Consider the following 15,481-nt stretch of genomic DNA (forward strand, 5'->3'; position numbering starts at 1 on the left):
ACAAGTCAGGAGCTCATGGGAGAGGTCCAAGCTAGAGACGTAAGTGTGGGAGTCTTCATCCTATAACTGAAGCCCTGACAGTGGAAGAGAGAGAAGCTAAGAGCTTGGGAAGTGCAAGGAAGAAAGGCAGGCCTGAGGGCCTTGCCATTTACTGATTAGGAGAAGGAAGAGGACAAGTTGACAACAGAGGCCAAGAAGAAGTGGTCAGAAAGGGGACTGTCTGATCTAGACAACTGAGTAATGATGGATAGTGAAAGTGAGAGAAACTCATTCAGAAGTTAAATTTATGGAGTTTCCTAACTGGATTCTTGAAAGGGGAGAGAGAGGATGGAGTTAATAAATGACTTCAAAGTTTCTGGTTTGAGTAATGTCATCAACTGACATAAGAAATATTGAATGCAAAGCAGGTTTGAGGGTAAGATGATGAGTTCAGTGCTGTGATGTACTAAGAATTATTTTCAGCAACATCCTTATCAATATGATCTAAATTCAGTGTTAAATATTTGATTAAGGTCAAAGCCACTACATGCTATGCTGAAGAAAATTAGTTTGTGAATTACTACATTTATAATGTATGTGCCTAATTTTCATAATCCCTCTACTGATTATGGTTTGAAGCTCATCCTTGATCTTGCCAATTGTGACATTATACTCTCTTAAGACAGAAAACCTTGGCTTGTGTTCAAAGAACAAAAGGATGTTTTTCTTTTTTCTTGCAACCATCCTATTATGGTATCATCCAAAGATCTATGACTTCACACACACACACAAATCCAGCATGGACCAGCCTATGGCAACTTCACAAAAACAGCCGTGATGCTCCTTGATTGGGAGCATCATATTGCCTCCTCTTCCCATCATAAACACACAACTCAGCGACCACAGTGACGTCCAATCTCCCAGTTTCCTGGATCTTGCCCTCAGTAATGTATTAGCTTCCTATTGCTGTTGTAATAAAGTAGCACAAACTGAGTGGCTTAAAACAACAGAAAGTTATAGTCACACAGTTATGGAGTCTAGAAGCCTAAAATCAAGGTGTCAGACATCCATGGTCTCTCTGAAGGCTCTAGGAGACAATACTTCCTTGCCTCGCTCATGCTACCTTCTGTGGTTGCTGGCAATCCTCAACGTTCCTTGGATTGTAGATGCATCCAATCTCTGCCTCTTGTCTTCACATGACTATCCCCCTGTGTACAGGTCTTTGTGTCTCATCTTCTTATAAGGACATTGGTCATATTGGATTAAGGGTCCTTTCTATCTCAGTGTGACCTCATCTTAACTAATTACATCTGCAACAACCTTATTTCTAAATGAGGTCATATGCTGAGGTACTGGGAAGGAAGAGAATTTGGGAAGGGCGTGTGGCACTATTCAATCCAGTATGGTACCCAAGAGTCAGATGAGTAATGGAAGCACATTAGCTGGGCATCCTGCCCCTTCCCCCACAGTGGCTGTGCACATGGTTCCCAGGCCTCCTGAGATAGTCTGGGCAGTTCCTATACAGGTGATGTTCCCCTTGCTCATCTTCTGAAGCTCAGTCTTTTGTCTTTGGATTGACAAAGACAAAAAAACTGTCCTGTTCAGATTTCAGGCTGATAGAAGAAGAGTATATGTGGGGAGGATCATGGCTAGTGGTGATGGCTGTTTGCAGAAACATGGCCATGGCACTGCTCAAAGAATCTACAGTGTGCATGCACGTTCACACGCACACACACACACACACACACACACACACACACACATACACACATCTTCTAAAATAAGATAGAGGGCTTCCCTGGTGGTGCAGTGGTTGAGAGTCCGCCTGCCGATGCAGGGGATGCGGGTTCGTGCCCCAGTCCAGGAGGATCCTGCATGCCGCGGAACGGCTGGGCCCGTGAGCCATGGCCACTGAGCCTGCGCGTCCGGAGCCTGTGCTCCGCAACGGGAGAGGCCACAACAGTGAGAGGCCGCGTACGGCAAAAAAAAAAAAAAAAAAAATTTTTTTTTAAATTAAAAAAAAAAATTAAATAAAATAAGATAGAAATTTAAAAATCAGAAGGTAAGTAAGGTCAGTAGAAAACATGACACCATTCTTTTAAACCAGCATCTGGTCAGCATTAGCTCAGGTACTCCCAAAGGAGAAAGGTACTCAGCAATAAGATACAAGGTGGGATCTTTGACCAAAGGTATTTCTCATTTAAAGTCAGGCACATTCCATTACCTAAAATCTTCTGTGCTCTCCAAGGAACTGATTGTTATTAAGGTGTCCTTGGTGGATCTATCCACCAGAAAAGGTGTGACCCAGGTAGATGACTGGGCATGGTTGTTGGTCCTGGGGTGCATCTGATGGAAAGTGATGAGTTGGAAATCAGGGTTCCAGTCAGTCACCTGTGAATTTGAAAATAATCTTCAAATAAATTCCAAAGTTCTTCCCAAGCCTACCAACCTTGGCTGGTCCACTTCTGCCTACTCTGTAACTCACCTAGTGCCCTCCTCACCTGTCCTCTATGCTGCAGCCACACTGGCTTCTTTTCAGTAAGTCACTTCTATGAAGGCTCTTCTGCCTCTGGGTCTTTATTTGTGTCATTCTGTGCCATTTCCTCTACCTGGCACTCTCTGCCCTCTACTTTTCATCCTAGTTGGCCCATTCTTATTATTTAGGTATCTGTTTAAATGTCACTTCCTCGGAGTGACAATATCTTACAATGTTAAGCATGTAATACATTTGGACCTTGAAGCTTGTCATAGAAGCACCTTCTATAACTGCTACCTGATCAGTCAGCAGTTAAGACTCTTACCTTTCTCACAAAGCCAACTTAAAGGACCTGCCTCTGGGTAAAGGGGATGAGTTAGACAGAAAGTTATGTTATTGGATATATGTATCCTGAAGAAACCTATTTTAAAGTAATTTTCAATATTTCTGAAATACTAACATGATTTTCTTATTTCAGAATCTTGTTTCGGAAAGATTATTGAATATTTGCCTGCTTAAAAGCTAGCCTTTTAGTAGGGTTCTGGTTAAGTATCTTTTCTCCATTTTCCATTTTTTTTTCAGATTTTCAGATTGACGCAAACGACTGTGCATAACACATTTAAGGCTTATATTCCTTTAAACCCTGAGAAAATGATTTCATAGTTCTTGATATAAAGTAGCTCCTTGCATTTTATGTGTGCATTCAAGAACCAGACATCTTTTCATGGTCTATGCATGAAACTATGTAGAAAGGAATTGATAATATTTAAACTTATATAATATCACAATATGTTACAATTCCCTTATTCTCTTTGGACATAGATGTCATTTATTTTCAAAATCTGTAGACATTTACCGGTGACCTACTAAGTATTGAACACTGTTTCATTCTTGGGAATGGGATAATATCCATGTAGGGAAGGAGTTCTCAGTCTAGTAGGAAAGAAAATAAATAAACAGAAGAAAACTTGCTAAGTGCTATAGGAGAGGTATAGAAAGAATATCGGAGTAGAAGTACACAGACAAGGGCAGAAAGGCATATGCAAGCATATTGTGTAATCAAAGGTTTGGGTGCAAGAGCATGACACTTTCAAGGAGCAACTTCTGTTGATTTTATGAATCATATAAACAAGTCTGTTTTTAACTGAACTACTGGTGGGACCCGAGTTAGTGATTTACAATCATAATTCATTTCAGTGATTTAATTGCATTTATGTAAATCAATGATAGCATAATCAGTGTATACTTCTCAGGAATAAATGATTTATATTGATAAAAATATGCTTTGTAATAACTAGCTATTAAAAATGTCTGGTGAAGTAGTCAAAATGACATTTTAATTTTAGCAACTAGATATGTTAAAAGTAAATCAAGTGAGTTATGTATACAGTTAGGTTTCTCTGCTGCCTCATGGTTTTTAAATACTCATCTTGGAAAAATAAACTATTGGTTAGATCTTTTGGGCATTTACTTTTGTTAGTTCTGTAGCATATTCCCAGAAAGTTATTCTTTTTAAAACTTTGAATGCAAAATTAAAGTTATTATCTACTCCGGTGCCTGCTCTGAGCCCTATATCCAGGTCTCTTCTCAGTTCTAGGCACATAGTTGAAGTTCAATAAATGTTATAGCTGGTAAAGTCTAATATTTAGATCTGAAAGCCTGACTGTGAAAAAGAGATCATTAATAGGTAAGAACTTACATATGCCATCTTATCAATTGTTTCCTGGATGTTTTGCAGTTGCCTTGTTCCTTTCTTCCGCTCTTGCTGCCTTCCTTTGTGAATTAATGATTTTCTGTATTAGTATGCTTTTATTCTCTTCTCCTTATCTTTTGTGAATCCACTTTAGGTTTTTGCTGCATGGTTACCATTAGGCTTACATAAAGTATAAACATAACAGTCTATTTTATGCAGGTAACAACTTAACTTTGATTGCATACAAAAACTCTACCCTTTACTCCTCCCCTCTGATGTTTGGTTTTTGTTTTTTTTTTTTTTTTTTGCTGTACGCGGGCCTCTCACTGTTGTGGCCTCTCCCGTTGCGGAGCACAGGCTCCGGACGCGCAGGCTCAGCAGCCATGGTTCACGGGCCCAGCCGCTCCGCGGCATGCGGGATCCTCCCAGACCGGGGCACGAACCCGTGTCCCCCTCATTGGCAGGCGGACTCTCAACCACTGCGCCACCAAGGAAGCCCTTTCTGCATTTTTAATATATCATTTTACTCTCTTCTGGCTGGTAAGGCTCCTGCTGAAAAGTCTACTAATAGCCTTTTGAGGGTTTCCCTTTTTCCTCTCTGCTTTTAAGATTTTTTTTGTCTTTGATTTTTGACATTTTATTCTAATGTGTCTTGGAAGGGTTTCTTTGATTTTGTTTAGTCACCTATGAGCTTCATGAACTTGGATATCCAAATCTCTCCCCAAATTTGGGAACTTCTCAGCATTATTTCTCTAATTAAGTTTTCTACCCCCTTCTCCCTCTCTTCTCCTTCTGTAACAGCAATGATCACAAACTGATCCTTTTGATGGTATCCCATAACTCGCATAGGCTTTCTTTCCTCTTTTCCATTCTTTTTTATCTGTTCTCTTCTGACTGGAAAATTTCAAAGCTCCTGTCTTCAAAATCACTGATTCTTTCTTCTGTTTGATCAAGTCTGCTCTTATGTTCTCTATTGCATTTTTAATTTCATTCATTGTATTCTTCAGCTCCAGAATTTGTTTGGTTCTTTCTGATGATTTCTATCTTTTTGTTAAATTCATTTTGTTCATGTATCGTTTTCCTGATTTTGCTGAATTGTCTTTCTGTGTTTTCTTGTAGCTCACTGAGTTTCCTTAAAATAGTTATTTTGCAGTCTTTGTTCAGTAAGTCAGAGACCTCCATGTCTTTCTGTTCAGTCACCAGAAGATTATTGTGATTTTTTTGGTGGTATCATGTGTCCTTGATTTTTCATGTTCCTTGGAGTTTTTGTGTTGCTGTCTTCTCATTTCCTCTAGTCTTTACTAAATGCTCAGTTCAATGTGTCTCAACTTTTTTTTTCTCCAGTGGAGTGTGGGAACTTCTCTGCAAACATGGACTTCCACAAAGGCTCTTTGGTTTGTGAGTGATTGTCCAAGTCAGTGTTCTCCAGGGACTCCCAGATCTTGACCGAGAAAAGCTGGAAATGGTTTATGGGTCACTGCAAGGTTCACAGTTGGAGTCAAGGTTTATCTGCCTATTACCTGACACAGGGGTAGGCAAGACTCCTCCTGGGTCCCTTGACATATGATGTGGGGACCCACAGCCCCCTCAAAGGCACTTGTGCCCGTGGATGGATGCTGACTTTTTTGTTGCTGGGGTGGGAGGGAAGACAGAAATGAGGGATATCTATGGAACCATCATATTAATATCAGTGCCCCCACCCTTACAAACAAACAAACAAACTCTTGAAACAAAGAATTAAAAGGTAAGGGAAAAAATTGTTAAAATGTGCAGGATTTTATTTTTTGCTTGTGCATGTGTGTCATTAAAGGGGGAGTTTTACAATTAATTCAGCAAGTTGTAATTTCAAGACTCCTGAAAAGTGATTCAACTATTGCAGCATTGTATCATGTCAACGCTGTTTTAGGATTTTTTTTCCCTCAAGTTTATAACTCAGGTATGATAATTTGCTACACATAGTAAAAAATATGGTAGACTTTTGAGGCATTTGTTTAAACATTAAAAATTTCTGTTATTTAAAAATTTTTATCAGCATAAAACTCCATTGATAAAATAAGTACATTTTAACAATGTTTATATTCATGTAGCAGAAAACACAGGTAGTAAAGAGACACATAGGAGAATGTTTAACCTTCCAAGAGTCAAGGAATGTAAAATAATTTCCAGGGTCCTGTTTTTCCTCCAAAAAATTATAAAGTTAGAATAGATTACACAGATGTTGGGGAAGGTAGGTAAATAGACAGTATCCAGTTTCCTTTTATAAATGATGCTATGAATCTTTATGTAGAAAACATTCTTTAGTACAGATTAGTTATCTACGTTTTCTTAAAAAACACCTTGGAAACTATGTAAGTGTTTTCTTGTAGAAAAATATTTATTTTAAAATAAATACATATAAGTTTCTTCTACATATTAAAATGTTTCTTCTACATGGTAAAATAAATATCTAAATGTAAATAGAACACCTCCCTAAAATAATTTAAAAAACAGGATACCACCACCACAAACAACTGCTTAGTTATAAGTGAATGAATATATATTATGGCAACAATTATGTTTAAAACAACACAGGGCTTCCCTGGTGGCGCAGTGGTTGAGAGTCCACCTGCCGATGCAGGGGACACGGGTTTGTGCCCCAATGTGGAAAGATCCCACATGCCGCGGAGCGGCTGGGCCCGTGAGCCATGGCTGCTGAGCCTGCGCATCCGGAGCCTGTGCTCCGCAACGGGAGAGGCCACAACAGTGAGAGGCCCGTGTACCCAAAAAAAAAAAAAAAAAAAAAAAAAAACACCACAAATACAACAAATGGAGGGAAATACACCCAAACCTCAAATGCATTTGTGTTTGTATAACAGAACTTTGAATACGTTTATTTTCTTTTTGTTACTTTGAAATTTTCTATTTTCTTCATTCATTACTCTATAATGTTTTTAAAATAACTTAGAAACAAAAAGTCACAAAGATGCCAAAGAAAACTGGTACTGGAACCATCTTATACCAGATAAACCTGGACTTTCATTGAAAGTTACATTATTTACATCTGTTTATCCAGTTTTAAAATTCTATTTATAAAACAATTCTTTATAATTTATGTGCCTCAAACAGCCTATCCTAATAGAAAGGAAGCTGGCTGGGAGTTATTGACTTGGCTCTATCACAGGCTACCTATATGACCTAGGGAAAATTACTCATCATTCTTGACTCTTAGTTTCTTCATCTGTAAAATAATAGTTTGGACCTAGTATCTCTAAGATTTCTTCTAGCTCCAAGAGCTACCAGTCATATGAGAATGCAAATACAGGCTAATCATATTCCAAAAGGCACTTTAAGGCTCTAAAAATGTACTTTTATAAGAAAAATACAAAATCTATCACACAAAAAAGTAATTTATGTGGGAAAAAATAAGGAATCATTAAAATACAGTATTAGTTCAATAGGTGATCATAATCCACAGAAATGTATATTTGCAAGAAATTCTATCATTGGGAAAAAACATGGAGCATAATTAAGCTCTTCTAGACTCACTGGCCTAAAGTTATTTTTCCTTTCCTTAGGTAAAATGAATCATTCAGCTTTTGCAATACTTATGACTAACTCATTACTAATTACTTTATAAATAGAGCTTTAATGAATTGAATTACAAGATCAATTCTATAATCAGTGGTAGAGATCTCAGCATCCAACAAAGGAAGTTGTGTTCTTTCTAGTCCTAGTAAGGAAGTAAGAAGAAACTTACTTCCCAGGCTAGCCTGAAAAACATATATATAATGAGTTTTTTATTGTATATAATGGTCTATTTCTATTAAATGAAGGTCTCATTAATTTTATAAATTCTTTGATCATCTACTTAATAACTGCATCTCCCTAGTTTTTAAAAGTTATCTTTTATGCTAACTCTTTTATTTTGTTGTTTTAAAATGTTATCCTTTCCACTCTTTCTAAGTCCATGTCGATTTTCTTTGTTGTTTTAAAATGTTATCCTTTCCACTCTTCTTTCTAAGTCCATGTGGACTTTCTAAGTCCACCCAGCCCAGGCCTGCCCCAGGGCTGACAAGTCAGGGGGTAGCAAATTTTTAATTAGACACATTTATCATTAATAGGGGTAGGAAGGAGCCCAAACTTAGCCTCCCTTGGGGCAGAGACCAAATGGGCCTCTCCTTCCTGCAGAGATGCTGGGCCCCTGAACTTGTCTAGGAACCTGGGCGGCTGGGCCTCAGGGAGGGGAGGAAGGTGGGCATCACAAACATCCACTTCCATGACCACCCCCTCCACTGACACTGCAGAAGTGGACTACGGAAAACTGAAGGAGAATCTGCACAAATTGGGCACCTTCCCCTTCTGAAGTAAGTGGGGCCTGTCCCCTGTGGGAATCCAGGGAGATGTGAATAACCCTGGTCTCTACAGCCAGAGACCAAAGAAAGGCACACAAGCTCTGTCAAGCCGTTCAGGGATAGTCGGGTACCCTGGGGTCACTTTATTATGAGAGGAACAGAGGCATTGGGCACTGGTCTAGAGTCAGAAGACAGGCAGGAAGCTCCCTGCTGACTTGTGACCTTGACTGAATATAGTCTGCTTCAGTTTCCCCAGTTGCAAAGGTGTAATCTGCTAAAGACCCTTCTCAGCCCAGCATTACTGTGGAGATCAACTGGATAACAGGTATGAGATTCCTTGTCAACCACATATCCTGTGCAGATGTGAGTGTAGCCGGCCAGTGGCCTCATCTCTCTCAAAGCCTTATTTGCATACTCTCTTCTGGGTGAAGCCTCCTTTGGCAGAATTAATTCCTATTCTGAATTTTCTAACTCGTTTCCCACTTTACATAAGGCCCTCCCCTCTTTGAAGTTAGGGACCAGATCATATGTGTGACATTCAACATACAACATAGCCACAGATACAATAAAGGTAAAAGAAGTAGCAAATTCTGCCCTTCCTGCCCTGCCCACCCTCATCCATCACCCATGACAATTCCCTGAGGCATACTTTCAATAGCCTCATTTCGCCACGGGAAGCTGGGGCTGAGAATGACATGGTCATTTGCCCAAGGTTACTCAGATAGATGGCTGGGATTTGAACCTGGGTCTGACTGCACAGCCATTCTCGTTTCACTCCACTGCACTGACTGCTGAGTCACTAAAGCAGACTATTTCAACAAATAGAGTCTGGTTGGCACCAGCTTTGGGGATGGAGAGGCTCTGGCTGAGATGGTTGCAGTGGAGCAGTTAAGAACATGAACTCTCGCACGTTGTTAGGACTTTCTGCTTTCACTGCCGAAGGCGCGGGTTCAATCCCTGGTCAGGGAACTAAGATCCCACAAGCTGTGTGACACGGCCAAAAAAAAAAAAAAAAAAGAACGTGGACTCTCAATTCAAATCCCAGCTATGCCAATGACTTAGCTGTGAGATAATCTCTCTAAACCTCAGTCTCCTCATTTGACACATGGGAGTATAATAACACCCACATCATAGGACGGTTGGGAGAACAATCTGAGAGTATGCAAGTGAGAGTATGCTGTAAATTGTAAAGAGTGATATACATTAGAAGGTATTGATCCAATGATAACAATTATTACAACTAAAATATTAATGAACAGAAACCTCAAAAAAATTGAGTTGGGAAGCCAGAAGGGGGAGCTCTCACACCCTGAATGATAGCAGAGCCCAACAGGAAGAAAAAAGACTGGTTTCCTGGAAGGACTCAACCAATGAAAAGCCATGGACTCTTTGTTTACTATAGCCTCCCAACTTTCTTTACCCCTTTGTCAAAGCGTTCTCCTTCCCTTGCCATGCAAGGACTTGCCCGTGGCTCATCAAGGTTGTAGAACCCAAACTGCAATTCTCTGCTGATCCTGAATAAACTCACTTCTTTTCTGCTGGTGAAATAACTGGCAGTCTATTTGTTTTAGGTCAACAAGAATGACAGTATGATTGGCACAGTGGGCGAAGCTGTTTTGTGACAGTGACCACTGGCCTGACTGAAACCCCATTCATGTCTCAGTGCTGAGGTGATATAACCCTTCCCTAGGGAACAGTGAATGCCCTGTAGACACCCATATGGAGTACTGCCACAAACTCTAAATAAGGTTCTGCTGGTGCTCAGCTCTAAAATCCGTGTTTCTCTTGCCTGATCCTGGCTCTTTTTTGCAGCCCAACACTCAGGGGCAGAGCAGGGAACCATCACATATCACTTTGCCAAGGTCTTCTGCAGCAAGTTAAAGCCCCTCAAAAGAGGATGTGGGAACCTACCCTTGATGAATCAGTGAACATTTAGAGACCCTTCTGGCAAGCATTGCCTGAAACTGTGTAGCTATTTATTTTAGCATTGTTAATTTGTACTGATTATTTGAACAAAGAGTATTCTTTTAAAATAAAAGTCATAACCAGAAACTGGAGGGAGGGGTTGTTGCAGAGGGCCATTTGGCCCTGAACTCACACGAACAAACAACCTCAAAGATGAACCTTGAATTATTTCCAAATGAGGTCAAATGGATGAATACAGAGCTACTCCAGCAGGACTGGGGGGATGACGTTCCCCATAAAACTTTAAGCTTGTGCCTTATCCCCTTAGTATGTAGAGTGGACCATGGTATCTTGTGATAAGATATAATATTTTTGTGTATATTAAATCCATTACTTTGTTAATAAAGTGTTTTGTTTTAAAAAAAATTCTTTCCTACAACTGCATGTCTCCTGGTATTAGATTAATGTCTAATTACTTAAAATAAGATTATGTTTTGGGGGGGCTTCCCTGGTGGCGCAGTGGTTGAGAGTCCGCCTGCCGATGCCGATGCAGGGGACACGGGTTCGTGCCCTGGTCCGGGAGGATCTCGCATGCCCTGGAGCGGCTGGGCCCGTGAGCCATGGCCGCTGAGCCTGCGCGTCTAGAGCCTGTGCTCCGCACCGGGAGAGGCCACAACAGTGAGAGGCCCGGGAACCACGAAAACAAAAAAAGATTACGTTTTTGAACACTTCTAGAGATTTGACAACTTGCTTTCAGGATTAATCAAACTAACAGGAAAACACTTATCTCTCTTAAGACTAACCAAAATCCCTGCTTATTAAGCTTAATCTCGTAAGTACAAATGTTCAATCTTGTATGGTCTCAGATACTAAACAAATATATATCACTCACTTGCTAAATGCAACCCTTCAAAAACTTGAGGAAGGTAACCTGGAATGCTGCAAAGCTGTCCTTGGTCCAAAGTGTGCATATATGCCATCCTTAGGTAGGTAGAGTGCCCTGCCCCAGTTGGACCCTTGGACTCCAATATACAACTCAGGTTAAGCCCTACCCCTTGGCAGGAGAAGGGGACAGTAAATACATCATGAAGGACTTCGATTGTCAAGGTGTAGCTTAAGCTTTGTACTGACCTGAAGGCTAAGGAAGTTGTTTGAGATAGTCTAATGGAAGGTAAATAACATAATCAGATCAACATTTTTAAAAAGATAATTCTGATAACATATGCTTGCTGTAGTGGGTAGGGCAAGATGAAAGTCAGGATGTTAGCCTGGAAGCATCACTTCAAGGTCTGTGTGAAAAGAGCTGAGACCCTGAATAAGATAGCAGCAGAAGGGGTGGAAATAACTGCATGGATTTTAGAGGAGCATAGTACACAGGAATGCTGGGCTATTACAGCTTGGAAAAAGGGAGGAGTGGAAGATGCTTCCAAAGTTTCTAAAGTCATGGACAGTTGGGTAGGTGGCACCATTCACTTAGAAAATACAGCAGAAGAAGGTCTGTGTAAGATAATATTGAGTTCAGTTTGGGGTTTAACTGAAGATTGAGTAATTGTGAGACTTCCAAAGGGAGATTCTGGGAGGCAGTTCAATGTATAGGTGTGGATCTCAGGAGAGAGATCTTAGTGAAATGTAGATTTGAATACTTAAAACATTAACAGTATGAAAAAACTTGGTAAATTCACTCAATATTTTCTTAAAACTTAATGACAATTGTCACTTATACAGCTTATTGGTAAGTATTTAGAGAAATCACAGATACAGAAAAAAGACAAGAGAAAAAGGAGGGAGAATAGGAAGGAAAGTAGGGGATAAAGAGGGAGTGTTGGAGGGAAAGAGAACAAAAAGAAAACATTTTTTAACTATTTAACTCCTCAGAAATATTCAGTTTATTCCATGTTAAAAGGTGAATCATCTGACTCTTCATACATCTTACAGTAAATATGTTTGGGGGCATGTGAATGGGACACTATTCCAAAAAAACTTGCATGAGGATCATAGTGGGCATTTTGAAAATCTGTGGCCTCTCAGAATCTTTTGAACACTCTAAATGTTGGTAACTTCCCACATTGTAAATCCCAGGTCTGCAAGCTAGAAGCTATAAATGTCACGCTCCAGTCTCTTTCACATCTCAGACACCCAGTATGTGCCCTAGGTTCTGCCATTAGCAGCACTCATGGAATGCCTTTGACTCAAAAGAGCATCATGAAGAGTCTGGCTGAGAGGCACAGAGCTCTCAGCGGTGTCAGAGGTGAAGGTTGGTGATACTGTCTGTCCTCATTGTTCCCAGAGGCACAGTGGACAGTCTCATGGCTTTGGTACTGCTCCAAGAAGCTTTAGCCTCTGAGAATGATTGGTCCTTTTCTGTTAAAACTAGCTAGACTGAGTTGGTTCTGTTGTTTATAACAGAAAGCCCAGATACAATCGTTTACAGAATAAATTCACAATTATGATGGTTTTTAATACTTTATAAACCCAGATCAATAATATATGAGAATTCCTGAATGTAGAGGCTAGCCAGTGGTGGCACATCCATAGGATACAGAGGAATGACAACTTAGTTGCATTTGTTCTTTCTCCTCCTCTCCTCTCCTCCTCTGTATACATCCATCTATAGGTCTATACCACCGCATTTCCAGAATTAATGAATGCACAAAATAAAAACATATGCTGAACCTGATATCTATATTTTTGCCCATGTTTTCCAAGACACAAATAAACACAGTGCTGAGGCATCTCTGAGAATTTATAGAATTTCAGAACAGAGTTGTGAAAGGCAGCAAGGGGTATGAGAAAGAGTATTGGCATCTAGTCCTAGTTCAATAATGCACCAATCATGTGATCTTGGGCCTCTTTGACCTAGTTTCCTCCTCTGTAAATGGTAGGGTTGTGTTAATAACAACAGCTATTATTTATTGAGCACATACTTTGCTAGTCACTGCTGAAGGAGTGATAAGTAATATTACTCTGTCAGGCTAAGAGAGGAGCTATGCGAGGTTAAGTAACTTGCCCAAAGTCACAAAGTTAGGCAATGGCAGAGCTGGACTATGGACTTTGACACATTGTTACCAAAGCTTTACTCTTTAACCTTCATTAGGTGATCTCTTGTGTTTCTTTCAGCTGTACCCCTCTAAATAAATGTATTCTTTTGTAAGTCTAGATAAGAACCACAAGGAAGATGTAAGCTGACTTTCACAAGCAACTCTAAGCATTTTGATTTTTAAGCAGCCTAAAGTATTGTTACGTTTCTTGGTAGGCTTAACATCCTGTTAACTCCTGTTGAAACTGACTCAGAAAGAGAAAGAGCCATGAGACTTGGCTGCCGAGGGAACAATCCATGATTAATGATGAATGTATGTTTGGAATGGCACAGTGATAAGGCAGAGACCCTGGGGTGGGGTCTGTACCAATAGTGAGGGACCAGCAAGCACAATGGTGGCAGTAGCAGCAGCTATGGAATAGAATTAAAATCCTTGATGGTTATAGAACAGCCAGAATAGGACTGGCAACTGCAGATCGGTCCCAGCATTGTCATCATCATCATGAGGAACACCTATGGAGTATTTCTTTCTCTGTACCAGGCAGTGTTCTAAGTATTTTATATACATTATTTTATTTAATCTCTCTTTTGGCTAATATATTTCTATTTTTACTATAGATAAGTGTATATATTTATAAAAACAGTTTCATACAATATTAAGTTTTTTGTCACCTGCTTTTGTAATTTCATATATTGTGAGTATCTTCCCTTGTCTTTTAAAAAAATTATTATTATTTATTTATTTATTTTTGGCTGCACTGGGTCTTCGTTGCTGCACGCGGGCTTTCTCTAGTTGCGGCGAGCAGGGGCTACTCATTGTTGAGGTGCGCGGGCTTCTCATTGCGGTGGCTTCTCTTGTTGCAGAGCACGGGCTCTAGGCATGCAGGCTTCAGTAGTTGTGGCACGCAGGCTCAGTAGTTGTGGCTCGCGGGCTCCAGAGTGCAGGCTCAGTAGTTGTGGCGCACGGGTTTAGTTGCTCTGTGGCATGTGGGATCTTCCTGGACCAGAGATCGAACCCGTGTCCCCTGCATTGGCAGGCGGATTCTTAACCACTGAGCCACCAGTCTTCCCTTGTCTTTGAAAACAGAGTTTCTCAAACTGTGAAGGACCAGGGATTTTTCCAATCCTTTCAGATCAATATTTTGTTAAGTTACTCTGATCATGCAGTTGAATGTCACAGCAATGTTAAATTGGTATTAAAGTTTCTAAATGCTTACTCACAATTTCTGTATTTATCTCACTGTGAATTGATAACTGTTTATAGACTGGTTCTGATCTACAGATCATACTTTAGGTAACATTGTTTTAGAACACCTAAAATTACTGCATAGTATGAAGAAAAACCAATTTGATAACCAATCCTTTTGGGGATATAACACTGTTCAGTGGCAATCACTCATTCACTGGCTGGCTCTACTAATTTTACTGCTTTGAGAAACAAGGCAAGCTCTGCTGTAAATATACTACACTTTTGTTATCAAATCAACTCCCGATAGCATGTTACCAATTACAGAAACTTGCATTTCAACTTAGTCAGCAGCAAGTCTTCAGTTTTGTTTACCCTGTCTCTGACATCTGCCTTCTTTTTTACTGCTGCCATCCTTGTTCTAGACCATAGAGTCACAATTCCTGGGCTATTAAAAAGGTCATCTTGGACTTCCCTGGTGGCGCGGTGCTTAGGAATCCTCCTGCCAATGCATGGGACATGGGTTTGCGCCCTGGTCTGGGAAGATCTCACATGCCATGGAGCAACTGAGCCTGCGAGCCACAACTACTGAGCCCCCATGCCACAACTACTGAAGCCCGCATGCCTAGCCCATGCTCCACAATAAGAGAAGCCACCGTGATGAGAAGGCCATACACTGCAACGAAGAGTAGCCCCCTCTCACCGCAGCTAGAGAAAGCCTGCGTGCAGCAACGAAGACCCAACGCGCAGCAACGAAGACCCAACGCAGCCAAAAACAAACAAATAAATAAATTTATTTAAAAAAAAGAAGAGTATCACATAAACAGTTTTCTGGGGGGAAAAAAAGGCCATCTTAATTGTCTCCTTACCACCA

Source organism: Tursiops truncatus, chromosome 4 (genome assembly GCF_011762595.2).
Source record: "Tursiops truncatus isolate mTurTru1 chromosome 4, mTurTru1.mat.Y, whole genome shotgun sequence".
NCBI classification, from domain to species: domain Eukaryota; kingdom Metazoa; phylum Chordata; class Mammalia; order Artiodactyla; family Delphinidae; genus Tursiops; species Tursiops truncatus.